At 36.6% G+C, this 15,182-nt stretch overlaps 1 protein-coding gene across 12 annotated transcripts in view; it reads left to right on the forward strand.

Moving 5' to 3' along the window:
* Nucleotides 1-15,182, forward strand: part of ROBO1 (roundabout guidance receptor 1) — a 733,077-nt gene that overhangs the window by 600,093 nt on the left and 117,802 nt on the right. The window lies entirely within an intron of this gene.

Below are 15,182 nucleotides of genomic sequence, written 5' to 3' on the forward strand. Positions count from 1 at the left end.
GGGCCAAAATCTATCAAATGAGTACATCCACTGAAAGAAAAGCTGTAATATGAACTGCAAACTTGTCTGTCCTGTTTGGCCGCCTGGCTGGGCAAACAGCACATAAATATTGACAAGAGGCCTGCGGTTCCTCTGACCCGCTAGTAATGTAGTGGTCCCAGAGGAGGTGTTGCTGAAGGGAGTGATGGACAGGCCACAGAGGGGCGGCTGAAAGAAGTGGGAGAAGGAAGGACCGACACCGTTATGATGGATATGAAAAAGGGGATATAGGACAAAAATCTTCATGATAGCAGGCTTTATTAGTTCTACTATAGATATGCTATATTGATAGCGTAGTTGCAAGTAGCGCAGCCCAGCTGAGGTGTATTATAGAGTGAAACAGCTGGGGCTGAGAGTGTCTACATTGTGCATGTTTCATGGAGGGTGACTTTGGACTCTAATTTGGTCTGTCAGCTGCACATCCCTTGGCAACTGGTGTTCGTCTTCTGGTCTAGCTTCATCCAGAAAAAGAAAAAAAATCAAATTTTTGCATTCCATGCCTACTCCCTGATATGAATCAAAGCAAAGTGAATTGAGAAGATCTGGAGAAAGGCTTCAGAAGTACGTTCCTAATCCAAACAAAAGTACTGATATAAGCACTTCCATAGGGGGACTTCGGTTTTTCTTTTGCATTTTATTTTTGCTCAGTTTTGGGAGCAAATGGGAAAGAAGTTGAAGTTAAGGCTCCATTGCTTTTATTATATCTTGTATATTCACTAGAGGTCAGCCCCCATAGCTGTGTAGGCAAGGCACTTAATAAGTAAACAGAAATTCTGACCTGTTTGATACAGTTTCTGTGAAGAAACAAATGAGACAGGTTTGACAACCAGAAGCTGGAATTCTTATTAATTGCAGACTGCTGAAGCCATGTTGTTATTAGCCAGCAGTAATCATAATGAGAAATAGGGACATAGCTTCCACAGTGCCATTCAAAAGTAAGTTTCAGTGTGCCTACCAGTGGAAGTAAGCATCACTGAAGCAACTGGAATTTTTGATTACTAGAAAATGTTATGATAGCAAAATAGTATTTTCACAGTATGCCAGAAAAGCAAGTGTAAGGAATTTGGTAACCCAGAGAATGTTTTTTGTTTTTTTTTTTTTTCCTCAACTCTGTTTTCTGTGTGATTTATTAGAAGATAACCATAGCTTTTATCTTAAAAATTTACTAACTTCATCATCCTGTTTACCAAAATCAATCCCAGTGTATTTGCTTGTTAAAGCTATCCTAAAAATGTGTGTATCTATGACTTTTATTGTTGTGCATCTATTGCTAATCTAGATTGAGCCTCATTATGCTTTTCAAGATTGCTTTGCAGTATTTTTGTGCTTAAATATACCAAAAGAACCAGTCCACTACACTGACTGACTTGAAAATTTAATCATATTCGGAGCTCATAAGTAAGCATGAATGGAAGAATCTCGTTCAGTGTCTCACACCACATTGTAGTCGCTTTCCTTTTTTTTTTTCCCTCCATATCAATTCTGAATGGAAACATAAGACTCTTGTGGTTTACCAGGAAATTAACCTATATGGGCTGCTTATTAGGACTGATAGGAAGTGAATTACAGGGCTGAGAGGGCGTTGTAGCATTGCACCGGGCACCTCAGGTTTGTAATGACAAGGGAAATCAAACTTAAACACTTCTGCTAATTGTATCCCAGTTCACACTTTATCAAGAGAAGGTGTCAGCTCTTGAATTTTGTGCAAATCTAAATTTCCTCAGTAGGGGTTAGAAATAGGAAAAACAAGGAAAAAAGCTAACAATCAGTAGCTAAAAATACATACTATGATTTGTTTACTACAGTTGTTTCCTGGGAAGTTTTTAAGGAGTCACACTCTATCGCAGTTTCTTAGAGGACACAAAATAAAGGTTAACCCAAAACTTCTACCTAGGGCTCTGCTTTGCTTTTTTCAGACTTCGGCAGCCATTTCCGTTATGTTGTTTTGGTTCGTCTTGAATGCATGTCTAATTTCTTATTCAAACGGACTAAACAAATGTTAAAATCATCCACTTTGATTTGTTGGTGAGTGCAGGTGTAGCATTTTGTGTTGCAGGCCACAAAGTCCATAGCAGTCCGTTGTGCCTCACGGCATTATTAAGTTGGACGTCAAGGCATGCCTGCCTCTATTCTTTTGTAACTGTTATTAAAGATGTTATCTTTAGCCACAGCACTGAAGTTACTCAACTTAATGTTCTGTATGTATTAAAATATTAATGAAAACACAGAGTTGAAAACAATGAAAGTGACCCAATATAAAAGGAAGCATTTAATCAAAATTAAATCTTCAGTAATGAAATCTTGCTGTCTTTATGTGCAGTTGTATTCACGCTGAGCATCCCCCTCCGTTTCCTTTTGTTAATTCTGATTCAGACTTCTGGCTGCTGTTTTACCACATGGGGCAATCCCGAACTTGATGCACTCTCTCCTGCCAGCAATAAGGCATACTCTGCTCTCAGGCAATCTCTCTCTGATTTTTACTCAGTAGCAGTTATTGTGCATTAAATACTAACGTGTTGATCAGTCGACATATTGCCTTTGAATATCTCATTGAGATTAAAGCCAGAATAAGAGCCCAAGTGCAGAAGTATTTTTCTGCATGGTTTTATTGTATTTTGCCATTTACTATAGTATATATATCTCTGAGTTGCCATTCAGAATTCAGGCTACATGAATTTGGTAATGTCTGTTCTTTTACAACACCATTTTTCATTTTTTTAGCTATTAGGTTTGCCATTTCCTGTAATGCGCTGAATAGATTTTTCAGTAGTTGAAGCCTTCAGAAAATTAAGGCTAAACAAAGAGCTAACGTTGTACCTCAGAATTACATCTGTCTAGAAATTTTTCAAATTTTGAACAATAAAAATTGAATATATCATATTGAGCCATGTTCCTTTACATTAAGAAATGATTAGAGTATGTCCAAAATAGAGCAAACAGTTGTCTGCACTGCGGGGGGATCAATCTCAGAACGGTCTATTGAATTAAATGAAGCTTGTCCCTAGGTCAGTTATTCTGCTCTTTGTTGACCCCTATAGAAGGCCGTCTGCCATTTTTCTCTGAGGCAATTTCCTAGAATGTTTTCTAAAACTAGCAAAATTCAGGAAATAGTAAATTGAAGAGTGTATGATATTTGGCATGAATGTAATTTTGAACAAGTTTGCGTTTTCTTACTGTGACAGTCTGCCAATTTACATCTTACATGATTTAGAAGGTAGAGAAACAGGATAGTGTTACCACAAGAATGATATATTACATATTCATGCAGCTGGATTTACAGAGTATAATGAACTAAAAGTCTACTGTCTCACTAAAGTATACTCCTCCTGTGTAACAGTCCAGAGAGGTGAAAGAAGACTTTGGAGCTGTGCAGTTAATAGTTTCCTTCAGTAGAATAAAATTGCATACGAAGAATGTAACAGTGCAGCAACATTTTTGAGCTGTGTGGTTTTGCCATTAGCGTGTAGTGCCAACAAATCCTGCATTCTCTTTGCAGTTCTGTTATTGTTCTGAATTAGCCACTTAACCATATGAGGTGTCCACGTCTTACACCTGCTGACTGACGATGTTTCAGACTTGACCTCAGATGTAACGGTGGAAAGACGTTGTCCGGAATATTGAAGCAGAAGTGGCTTAGCTGTTTGACTGTGGTAATGGTAGCGTATATTCTCTGATATTAAAATGTCCCATTTTTCAACCAGTTTAACAGCGTAGCAGGGATTTTTTCATGGAAATAGGGTCCTTTTAGAAAACTTTTGAGTGTAGTGGTACAGTTTTAACACCCTAAAATTTGAATGCTAAGCGGAGGGGTCATGGCTAAAACGACTACCTTGAGGCAGGAGCTTAGCCAAACAGTCGGATAGTGCATCTGCAGATTTAGGGTTGTGCACAGTGCATAAACCTTGTCATTCCTAAGTATGTGAATGCTTAGCCATGGGATTGTCACATGCTTATTTACTTCTTTCAGAATGTCTCCTGTGATACATTTTTGGTGTCCTCAGACTGAAGGGCTGAGTAAAAGCAATTGTACAAGCACAGGCCATTTAAGTCTTGCCTATCCTTCAGAAACACTGCTGCTATAGTTTCATTGGCAAGGCTGTGCGATAGTTATATCTCCTCTTTTAACATAGTAAATTAAGACAAATAAGGTTCCTTCAGGTCTCACCTACAGTGGGGGATTTTCCAGCTCAGCAACTGTGGGAAGAGAGTCAATTTGTCAAATCTCAAGCCAACATAGCTATGACAGCAACACCTTTTCAATCAATTCCAGTCGGACTCAATTTGCCAGTGCCATCTATCAGAGTTTTAAGCTTTCATTAAAAATTGGCTAAGTCTTTGCTTCTGTCCTTGTAGCCGAATTCCTTTCATTCTTTTTCTCCCTTGAATGCTAAGTGACAAAAGCAGCCAGGACACTGGCATTTCTGGGTGGGGTCACGCTCTCTTTCTTTAAAGGGGAAAACATCCCGCTTTTGGAACAAGGTTTGTGAAGTAGTTAAGGAAGGAGCTAGTATTTTGGTGATTTGTCTTCTCACCTATTCTCTCTCCTCTTTCGGTCTCCTATATCTCTTTTGTCTTTCCAGTTATCTCTTTATCCTTGAGTTTGGAGGGCCAAGACAAGATTTTGCTCCAACGTCTTAAACTGATTATTCTTCTCCGTTTCCTTCTGCTTTGAGGGAAGGCTAGTGCAGCCAACGGTTCACTTCAAACTGGGCATTGGGACCTGGACTTTGCAATGTGTGAAAAAAGTGCTTTGTTTTTAGAACACACCCAAATCCACGGTTTTGAAAATGAAGGCACTTCTTTGTCTAGAGAAGACTGATGGGTGAATCTCCCAGAGACACAGCTCTTCTCTGAACTGTCTAAAACCCATTGATTTGTGTCCACATTTTTTGAAATCTGCTGAGTTCAGTGACACTAAAAGTATTGTTTCTAGTGAGACATGATTCAGATAACCCAAGAACTTTAAAATGAAAGGTACAATAAAAAAAAAGGAAAGAAAGTAACTGTAGTTGTTTAAAAAAAGTGAAGGGAAACTGTTTCTTCAGATCTATACTGATGAATTTAGTCTTGCAGGAGCCCGATTCTGAGTTATGGGTAGCAAGTGCCTTGTCCTGGGTCATAATATGTGGAAGATCTTGGGGAGCGTCCTATTTTGTACACAGTCAATCAAGTTAATAATTAGGTGCATTTTCCTTACCTATTTTCAATTTTGAATCAACCTAAGTGATATTCTCAGTCACATGCCTGAGGCATCGCAGATACTTCAGGGTTTAATTAGGGTTCCCAGTGCTCCAGTGTGTTCTCTTAGGCCTGTCACTTATCCTTCTCACAGGAGCCAATATTGCTTTTTATATGGCTTCACAGATTTGGTCATTTAATTGATTCCCAATTCGTCATCTGGTTCATTTACACTTTCCTTTTCATGCATGGAGATATTGTTATGGGATGACATCTATCTTGCCCCAGAAATGCTTGCCCCTAAAAGTCTAGGTCAGCAACTGATGAAATAAAGTCAGACTGATTGTGACTGGTTTCTATAAATCTTCTGTAATTAGCATGTAGAACTTTCAGCCAATGGTTTTTACAGAAATCTTTTTTGGAGCCTGCTTCTTAAGCATATTTCTTTCTATTAACAATTGTGTCTTAAGAACACTTACAAACAACAAAAGACTGAATAAACATACTTTTTGTAACATCTGTATGTGCATTCAATATGTTTATTGCCAAATGCCTCAACATTTAATTGCTTTTGCAATGTAGCATATTGCTTGATTTAGTATTTTATTTGTCATCAGCGCCTTTTAAAAGCGATGTGATCCAGCAGGTGCCACACTCCTTCATTTTTTTCAGCATTAATAGCATAGAAGCATGCAGATGTTATATTCACTAACATGTATTGCTAAATGTAATAGGGAATGACACTTTTTCCAGAGGAGGTAACTATTAACCTTCAGTAGACATTAATATACCAATTTAGTGGTGCTGTATAAAAAACAATCTATCAAAAACATCACTCTTTGGAGAAAACACATTTTTAAACAACTTAAAGGTTACAGCAATTGAGGCAGTACATTTTGTTAATGTCTTAAAAGTGTGATCTAATTTCATAAGCCAAGGAGGCTGCTGCTATTTCATTCTTCTAATGCCTGTATTTAACTCCTGTTTCAACTGGTTCTGGATTGTATCTCTGTTAATGAGCACTGTAACAAAGCTGTGTTTCCTAGCTGCTTTGTCTGCCAATTCTCTTTGCTAGTGTTATCAGCTAGGCAGTACGAATAATGTTAATACGAAGTTAGATAACTTTGTAAAGTGTACTTTCGTCAACTTAATACCAACCTTTGACATCTTTGATCTATTAGCATTCTTACAGAAGCATACGGTACCAGATTCAGTAAAATATTTATTGGCTCTGCACATTGAATGAAAATAGGTAGTTTTCCATTGCTTGAAACTCTGTTTGCCTATGGTAGGGAATACAAGTTTTTGGAACTTCTCTTCTCAGAAGTACTTAAAGGATTCGATGTGTAGCATTCACTCTTTAATTCATGCATTTCATTCGCATTCATTCAGGTTAAATAATACTCTTGTTTCTCACTAATAATGCATGCAGAAGAAATTGAAATTACTGGTAGTACCCATTTGTCCGATTTATCATTGTACTGCATAATCTAGCCCTGAGTTACAAGGTTCTGTTTCCTACTTCACTGAGAGCTGAAATATAACTGTTAGTTTTTAAATAGAAAACTAACCAAATATTTTCTCACATTTGGTATATTTTTGTTGGATAAAAACCAGTTGAACTGTGTTGGACTTCTGTATTTTAGTGCCAACACATTAGTACAAGTAAACGTCTAAAGGCTAGTGATTTTGGATACCTCCATTTAGAATTTTTCTGAATCACGTTAAAGGATTTTGATTTAAAAAAAAATGAAGCTATTCTTTGGCAAATTGATCCTATTTAATGTGCTTTTTGAGATACCCAAAGTTTGCAATTACTCTAAAAATCTAGCTTAGATTTGTAAATCTTGTGATTCTACTAGATACTGAAAAAGCTGACTGTGGTTTGTCCATATTATAGATTGCAATAAGAGGGTTTCTGTGTGAAGTACAGTTGACCTCAGATTCAAGCAGAGCAGCCAACTGTGATTCTTTTGCTTCAATGCAGTATTAACAAACTTAGAGCTAGGAACTAATTAGAGTTAAGAACTAATTAGAGCAAGGACTTCAGTATGTTAGGCCATGAGTTGTTGCTATTTCATGTGTAGGCTGTTTTGAACAGTAATTCTTTTGTAGGTACATTTCTGAAGTGCGTAGCAATACAAGATCCAAAACCATTCTTTTGCTAACACATGCACAGAGAAATAATAGATAAATGAGCCTAAATAGTACAGTACGTGGAAATGCACCATAGAATATTGAAGAGACTTCAAAAGCTACTGGTATTTAAGAAAATGAGTTATCTTTGTTGCCTATTACAGTGTCTAATAAAATCTTAAAAAGGTTGTAAATTAAAGTTTAAAAATCAAGCACTGCGTGTTATATGAAAGGCTAGGAAGAGAAAGAACATCATAATAATAAAAGACAGATCTTAAGCTTGTTCCACGTCAATTCAGAAAGAAAATAAAAGGACTTTTACAATCTCTTCCTGCATTCATTAACCGTACTATTTCTTCCATGGTGACATAGTAGAGGAATTTTTTTTTGGACCAGCTATTTAAACTAAATTAGTTAGTCTCAGTCATAGTAGAGTACAAAAAATACAGATTTTTTTTTGTGGTGGTTTATTTTAACTTTGCTTTTTTAAGCTTGAAAGGAGATTCTGAAATACAAATATATATGATGCTCCGATCATGGCTGTAAAGATTCAGGACAGGGTTGTCAACATGAATTTATATTAATACATTTGAATACGAAGCAAATAATATCACTTATTTTTAAAATAATTTGATTTCTTAAGGCTTTGAGGTAGTGATGCTTACTAAAGGGCAGAGTTTAAAGCAGAAGAAGTCAACACTACATTACCTTGAATCTATCACTGTAAAAGTACAGCTGAACATTTGCAGTTGATCTATACTGCGATGATGTTAAGCGATGGTGATCGCTTAGGGTCAGTCTCTTTACAACAAGCAGTCTCGCGCATCTGGCAGCCTATTCAGTGTGACTTCCAGACTGTATTACCAGGGAAATCCTGAGAAGGGCTGACCATGTAAGAGAGGTTAAACTATCAGGTCACGTACCCGGTATTTCGGTAGTTTTGAAGTTCAGAGAAGACTCAAAGAAGATGTGAGATCTAGATACTGAACTGATTGGTATCTGCCTGCCTTAGAAGGCTCTTTAGTTCAGCTGACAAAGGAGTAACAGGATCCAGTAGCTGAGGTCAAAAAGCTTCAAATGAGGGAAAAGATGCGAAAAGAAAATGATGAAAGTAGTGAGCCACCAGACAGGTTGCTAAAAATGCAATGACTCCCTGTTTTGTTGGAGGCTTTATAAAAGAGTAGACATTCTTTGAAACATTCAATTGTATATTGCTGGGCTCAGTCACTGCATAAAATTATCGCTTGTATTATGTGAGTGATCTTGTTAGGTGATCATAATTGTCCTTAAAATTTCTCTTTATTTATAGCCATCTTCCTTCTGTTCCATTTTAATAACTGTGCAGTGTAGTTATCGTCAATAGATTATTCCCAATTTTTAATGTCTTCAGAAAGGAAAATAAATCAGTTTTTTCAGGTAACTAGTTTTTCCTTTAGCTCTATACAGCTGGATGGAAACTTCTTGGGGGTTATCTTCAGAACAGAGTATTCCTAATTTTGAAGTGATCGAGTTTTTGGTCAAACCAGGTAACAGTCTTAGAGTTTAATATAGTCCAGAATACATTTTGGCAAGACGTACATGGTCTTAAATCTGACCATGTCCGCATTTTTTGTTCTTTTTGAACTTAATTAAGGATCATAACACTTACTTATTAGTGACATGCATGTATTCAAAAAATTATATTCTGACTTCTGCATAAATTTTATCCCAGAAAAATCTTTAAACAGTGTAACATAGTTTTGGCTAATGCTTAAGTGAGCTGTAATTAAAATTCAGCACCTGGTTTGAAGCACTATTTCAACTGACATAACGGTTTCACAGTATATTTCAATGTCAAAAATGTCTGCTGTGTCTCAGTAAGCTAGAAGTGGAACAAGTTCAGTAGGTAAGGGGGAAAGGGATCATTGCTGGTCCTAAATTACAGGAACTGATTTGTTGTTGAGTAATAGCTCAATCCTGACTAAAAATAATTAGTGTCTATTTGGTTATGTGTTCATGGGATTTTGAGCCTAGAATATTCATTTAACTTCCTGGATCCAATAAATTTTCCAAATTTTACAGCATTTTCCTATGAAGCATTTGTTTCTGTTGTTTTATTCCTTGTATTTTGTTAGTCATTATTTCTTTGTTGGGAACAGAAATGGAAGCACTAATACACTTGCTATAATGTTACAGGAATTAAAATAATAGAATTGGTGAATATTAAAAAAATTAGTCTGTTACATGTTTTTTTAAGGAATGGGCTTAGCACATAATCTATTATTAGCACATTTTTGTTTGATATGAGAACGCTTGCTCATTAGCTGAGATCTGTTTTTTTTTTTTTTTAAAGCTCTGTAAGGAATGATCATTTCTTGTGTTTTTTACATTGAAGAAAAACTCTCCACATTAAGTGTCCTTAGGATTCCCAAATAATCAGAATGAAGAACGTGGCAATCAGGAACATAATATTATGATGCATAGGGTCAGAATTCAAAAGAAGATTGAGGCATGTCCTACAAAGCAAAGAAACTTTTAAATTATCTTCATCTTGAAAGAGCGGAGATTGTGGGGATCTCTTTTGTTTTCTGATTGTGAGATACTTTTTCTCGCTAATCTCTGCTCACTTGACTAGCAACTAGCCTTGCAAAATAGCAAGATTTGTCAATGGCAGTGCAAGAGGGTTAGAAGAAGCAAGCCTGGACAGTCTCTTTTAGAAGAATTGGAATAGATTAAGATTACCTTAATCTGATCATGAAACTGCACCCTCAACATCCTTGTTTCCCTTACAGCCTATTCCAAAGGTATTCTGTATTATCAGGTGACCGTGGGGGTAATATCTTTGTTGATTAGGGAACCTGAGTGTATTTTGGTGCACTGTTTTGAATTGATTTAGTGTGAGGTGTCTAACCAGTCTGAGTAGAATGTAAAACCTATAATCAAAATTTTCTGGAGATTTTCTAATTTCCATTTTTGAAATGATACCACCTGGTAAGGCATGATATCCGCTATATACAATGTATCGTGGTAATTAACATATTCCTTACAGATTCACTCTTTTGGCTTAGTGACTAGAGCTTTCTGGCTGGTATGTTGTTCTTGTGTCCTGCTTTATCTATCTTTACTTTCTTTAAACTAGAGCACGGTTATACAATGATAACCTTCAGCAGTAAGCTTTCTTAAATGTCTTCAATGTGTATGTGCAAAAACTGCCTACCTGGCAGCTACCTTTACACATAGTTACAGATTGTTTTTCTGAGGCGACTAAGTCAAAGTTAGGTATTAAACATAAGAGTAATGCTTCTCACTGTGGTCTGTTACAAGACAAAGCTTGAACATGCTGCTGAACATGTGGTAAACCCGCCAGTAAACACCACTTGCTCTTGCGTTACCCATGAGTGTCAGGTGACGTGTGAATCAAATAGCTGCCTCTAGGAGAATAAAGACCATTTGGGGATTTAGGGTATCATTTTGGACTATCGAATTACCAGTAGCATAGCTGTATTAGCTAGTAGTAGTGACATTTGGCTGTATAAAATTTTAAAAAAGCTGTGCTCTTCTTTCATTGTCTGAACGCTGTTTTCATTCCTTCTGATGACACCTTTGTACAGCTTCTTATGTCTGAATCTTTAAATGTAGTTGTCATTTCACCCAGTAATGACTCCCTACTCTATTTCATGGTAGCCAGTGAAGAACTGCAGGAAAAAAAAAAACCCACTGGGGTGCTGCATATTGGAAAGCAAAGTTTAGGATTTACACAAAAACGCTATCTCTGCTTGTTACTTGTTGCTTGTCAATAAAAAATTTATCCTCAAGCAATTACTAATTCCTTTTTGCTCTGGGAAAGATTCTGGGGGAGGTGTAATTGCTTCATTGATTGGAAAGTACAAGATTTTAAATGGTTGTGTGAGTAGTTGACTTTTGGTAAGCAGACTTACCGAAGTTGCTCTTGAGCTTGATTAATTTAGCAAGCATAGCATGAAAATGTATTCTGCACGAGCATAGGAGTTTGAACTTCACACAGCGAGATCACGAAGGAGTTGCTCAGCTGTGCAAGGGACATCATTATTGTTCTAACTGTGCAATGACAATAATTATGATCATTATTTGTTGTGTTTTACAAAATGTTAGAGTAAAATATTAGAAAACCTGCCCAGAGTGTTTCAGAAATGCAGTGTTTTTTTATGTATATGAAGATTGTCCACTGGCTTTCTGAAACCACACATCTTCTTACTTTGTCCATTTTTATACCAACTGTGCATATGTTGGAAATGAGATGCACGTGGTGAAATTTGACCCTTTAGTAACTGAAAGTGCAGTGTACTGAATTTCAAAGTATATTTCTAATCTATCTTCAAAAGAAAATATATTCTCAATTTACAGTGAACTTTGGCTCTGAAGGACAGAAAAGAAAAGTTACTTTTTTCATTAAGTGAAGAAAATTTTAAATTTGTAACTTTATGCAAGATTTCCAGGGCCTAAGGCAAAATCCAGAGCATGTATCTACTTTACAGCTGCAAAAATAATTACACAGCCACTATCTGTGGAGTAATCTCTAATGGATTACATTTTGTTAGCTTTTCATTATGTAATGTTAGAGCCAAAATAATTCATAGAAAATGGAAAATATACATATTTTGATGTATCTATGGCCTGGAGCTTTGATGTCCTCCTAAGGCATTTTATTATGAATCAGTTAATTTGTGAAAGGTCTTGGTTTACAGACAAGGTACTAAGCTTGTAAAGCTAATGGAAGACTAACAAGTGTAGAAATTACTCAAGTAATTTGCTTTTATTAGGCAAGTACTGGACTTCTTTGTTGCTTCAAAGGTGCTAAAAGCCATCCAAGGCGCTATCTGATAGGTTTTCTTCTTAGATTTATGAGGTCTTACAGACTTGAAAAGCACTTATACTTTGTTAAGATCATTTCACTTGATTTTTTTTAAACTTTATGGCACTTCTTTTTATATATCTCTTAGCTTTATCCAAGTGATATAATCTCCAGGCTTCTTATGGTCTAAACAGCCCTTTTATTATGTTGTAATAGAACTTTGGTGTAGCAAATAAACTCTTCTACACTTTCATGTGTTATTGGTACTGGGAACTGGATGTATGGGGCTTTTTTAGTAACTTGGTGCAACTTTTGTTGCTGTTTCTTTTATGTTCTGTAGTTTGGAGAAGTGGAAAAAAAAAGAAGTAATAATATGACCAGTGGCTCCAGGCCAGATCCAGTCTCTATTAAAAGTAAATAGAAAAAATTCTTTGACTTGAACAGAAGCAGTGTCAGCCCAGTGCCTTATACTACACATTTTATTGTATCTGGATGGCTTGGGGGTTACTTAGAAACACAACAATTCACATCCTGTTATTAATACCATATTGAATATAAGCATTCAACCGTCAGTGTGTGTAAGTAGCCGTTTTAATGCTTCCATAACCAGAGTATTTTGGTGTTTTCAGTTCTGTTTCATCAATAGTTAGGATAATGCAATAAGGAAGCTGTAAGAGTAAGTAAGATGAACTTACTACAGTTTCGTTGAAAAAAGAAGGGAAGCTAAGGGACTGATCTTAGAGTAAGTAAGATGAACTTACTACAGTTTCGTTGAAAAAAGAAGGGAAGCTAAGGGATTGATCTTTCTTTTGGTTTGCCTTTCTGGATAACTACAAATGACATGGTCCTCCTTTCTGAAAACATGTATCACCTAGATGTAACCTGGATGAGTTTTATTGTTGAAAACTCTCAGCTTTCCCTAGTCCGTAGAAGGAAAATACTCATGTTATTTGCACTTTATAGAGGTAAATTCTTTGCTCTTAGATGGAGCATGTTTTCTCAAGTCTTTCTACACCAGACAATAGGTGCACCAATGTTTTTTTTTGAAATAAACTTTCTAGACAAGGTCTGTTTGAGGCAAGAGACCGTGTTCATCCAGCAACATTTTTATAGACTAGACGATCTCCAGAGGTCCCTTCCAACCTAAATTATTCTATGATTTCTTCTTCCTTAAAGTGTTAGAGCAGTTTTACCCCTGATTATCCTCTTTCAGTGCATCAGCATCTACTGATTCCAGCACATTCAGAAAGTCTGATGCTTAAGTTAAAGTACTTGAAATGTCAGTGCTTCAGTATGGTAGGGGGTTGATGTTTTCAGAAGATGCTTGGTAACATCTGGAATATACTTCAATAGCCCTGGTACTCAAATATTCTTTAGTACTTACAGAAGTTATATCCTGTTTCTGTAACAGTGGTAAAATATTCTATATTTATTGCTTTTGATTCCAATTTACACTTTTATACTTTAATCTTGAAATTTTCCTATTGTATATTATAATGGACATAGCTGGACACATATGCCTGTGGTTGTAACCCTGCATCATAGGGTAGTAGAACGTAAAGCAGACATATTTGAGAAGAAAGAATAGAAAAACGGTCAAAGAACTAAAAGTCCTTTTTTACTCCCCTTTTCATTTGAGATTATACAGCATAGCAGAAAGTAGGTACAAGGAAGATACTCCCTCTTTGTCCCAAGGCAGATGCCCTATTTGCCCTCAGACCATTTTGAGAGGTCTTAGCAGCCTGAGTGCCCCACATGTCAATCTGTAGGTGCACCTACATTCCTTAATGTCTAACAATAAATCACACCTAGCTTTGAAAAAGCATTAACAACCACACCACTGTTCGGTAATGAATGGCCATGTATCTGAGATCCATGGCTCTTGGGACGTATTTTTTGCTGCATATTCTTGGCACTATTTACTATTGACACAAGATTGGTGCAGGTAGCAAGAATGACCCATAGCTTTGTCAAAACCTTAAGAGTTCTTTGGTTGTAGTGTACTTGTCCATAATTATATGCTTTATTCAGTGTAGATGAAGTAACAGCAGTGGAGAGGTCTAAAATTTTATATTTTCTATCATTTGAGTTATTTATTTTTACATTAAACCTAGTGCCACTTACTTGGCAAGACTCAGAAATGCCATTATTCTGTTAAACTGTTGCCCTGTGTAGTGGTCTGCTGAGCACAGTATGATGTCTCTGCTCCCCACAAAAAAGAAAAATAATCACACAGCTATTGATGAAATTCGTGAAAGGACTGAGTGGATGAAAATAGAGTTTCCTAAGCCTAGGTTTGGCCAAATGATGAGAAAAAAATATTGTAATGATACCACAATAAAAATATTTCCTGCTTTGAAAAGCTCATGAAATTGACTTCAACCTAATGAAGGAGGTGGTCCTGGATCTGATAAAAGGGTGACTCATAGGGATCAGGAAAGGTTTTTTCTTTTTCCTGGAAAAGACACAAAAGACAAATTGGAAAAACCTGTTTGGCTTAGACTGCACTGGTGTTTGTCCTCCTTATAATGTCTTCTCAGAGCTGAGAAGACATCTTTGCCCTAAATACAGGGATAAATGCAATTCCTATGGCCAGTGGCCTTAACCGTAAACCTCTGAGTTGCTGGCAGGCTGACCTTGTGCCTTGGAAAAAGAGGGTCAGAAAGCAATCTGCATGATGCTTCTCCTCGAGTGACTTTCCGCATTACAGATGGCATTTCATATCCTTCAGCTGTGATTGGAGTCCTGTACTTACGCTCTAGGCAGAAGTTATGCCAGATACACGTATTGAGGCAGTTATTCAGTGCAAACACTCCTCTCTGTCAGCCTTCCATCTCTGTCATTGTTAAAGTCACTTTGCTCATATCTTGGATGTTAAATACTAATGATAGGATAAATGGGTTTTCTCTGTTATTCTGTGGAAATATTGTGAAATTAATTCATTGAATTGTTCATGAATATGAGTAAAAACATGATAAAAGGAGCTGTTAAAGGCCAAAACACTGCTGTCCAGTTGGTG

This window comes from Struthio camelus, chromosome 1 (assembly GCF_040807025.1).
Source record: "Struthio camelus isolate bStrCam1 chromosome 1, bStrCam1.hap1, whole genome shotgun sequence".
NCBI classification, from domain to species: Eukaryota; Metazoa; Chordata; class Aves; order Struthioniformes; family Struthionidae; genus Struthio; species Struthio camelus.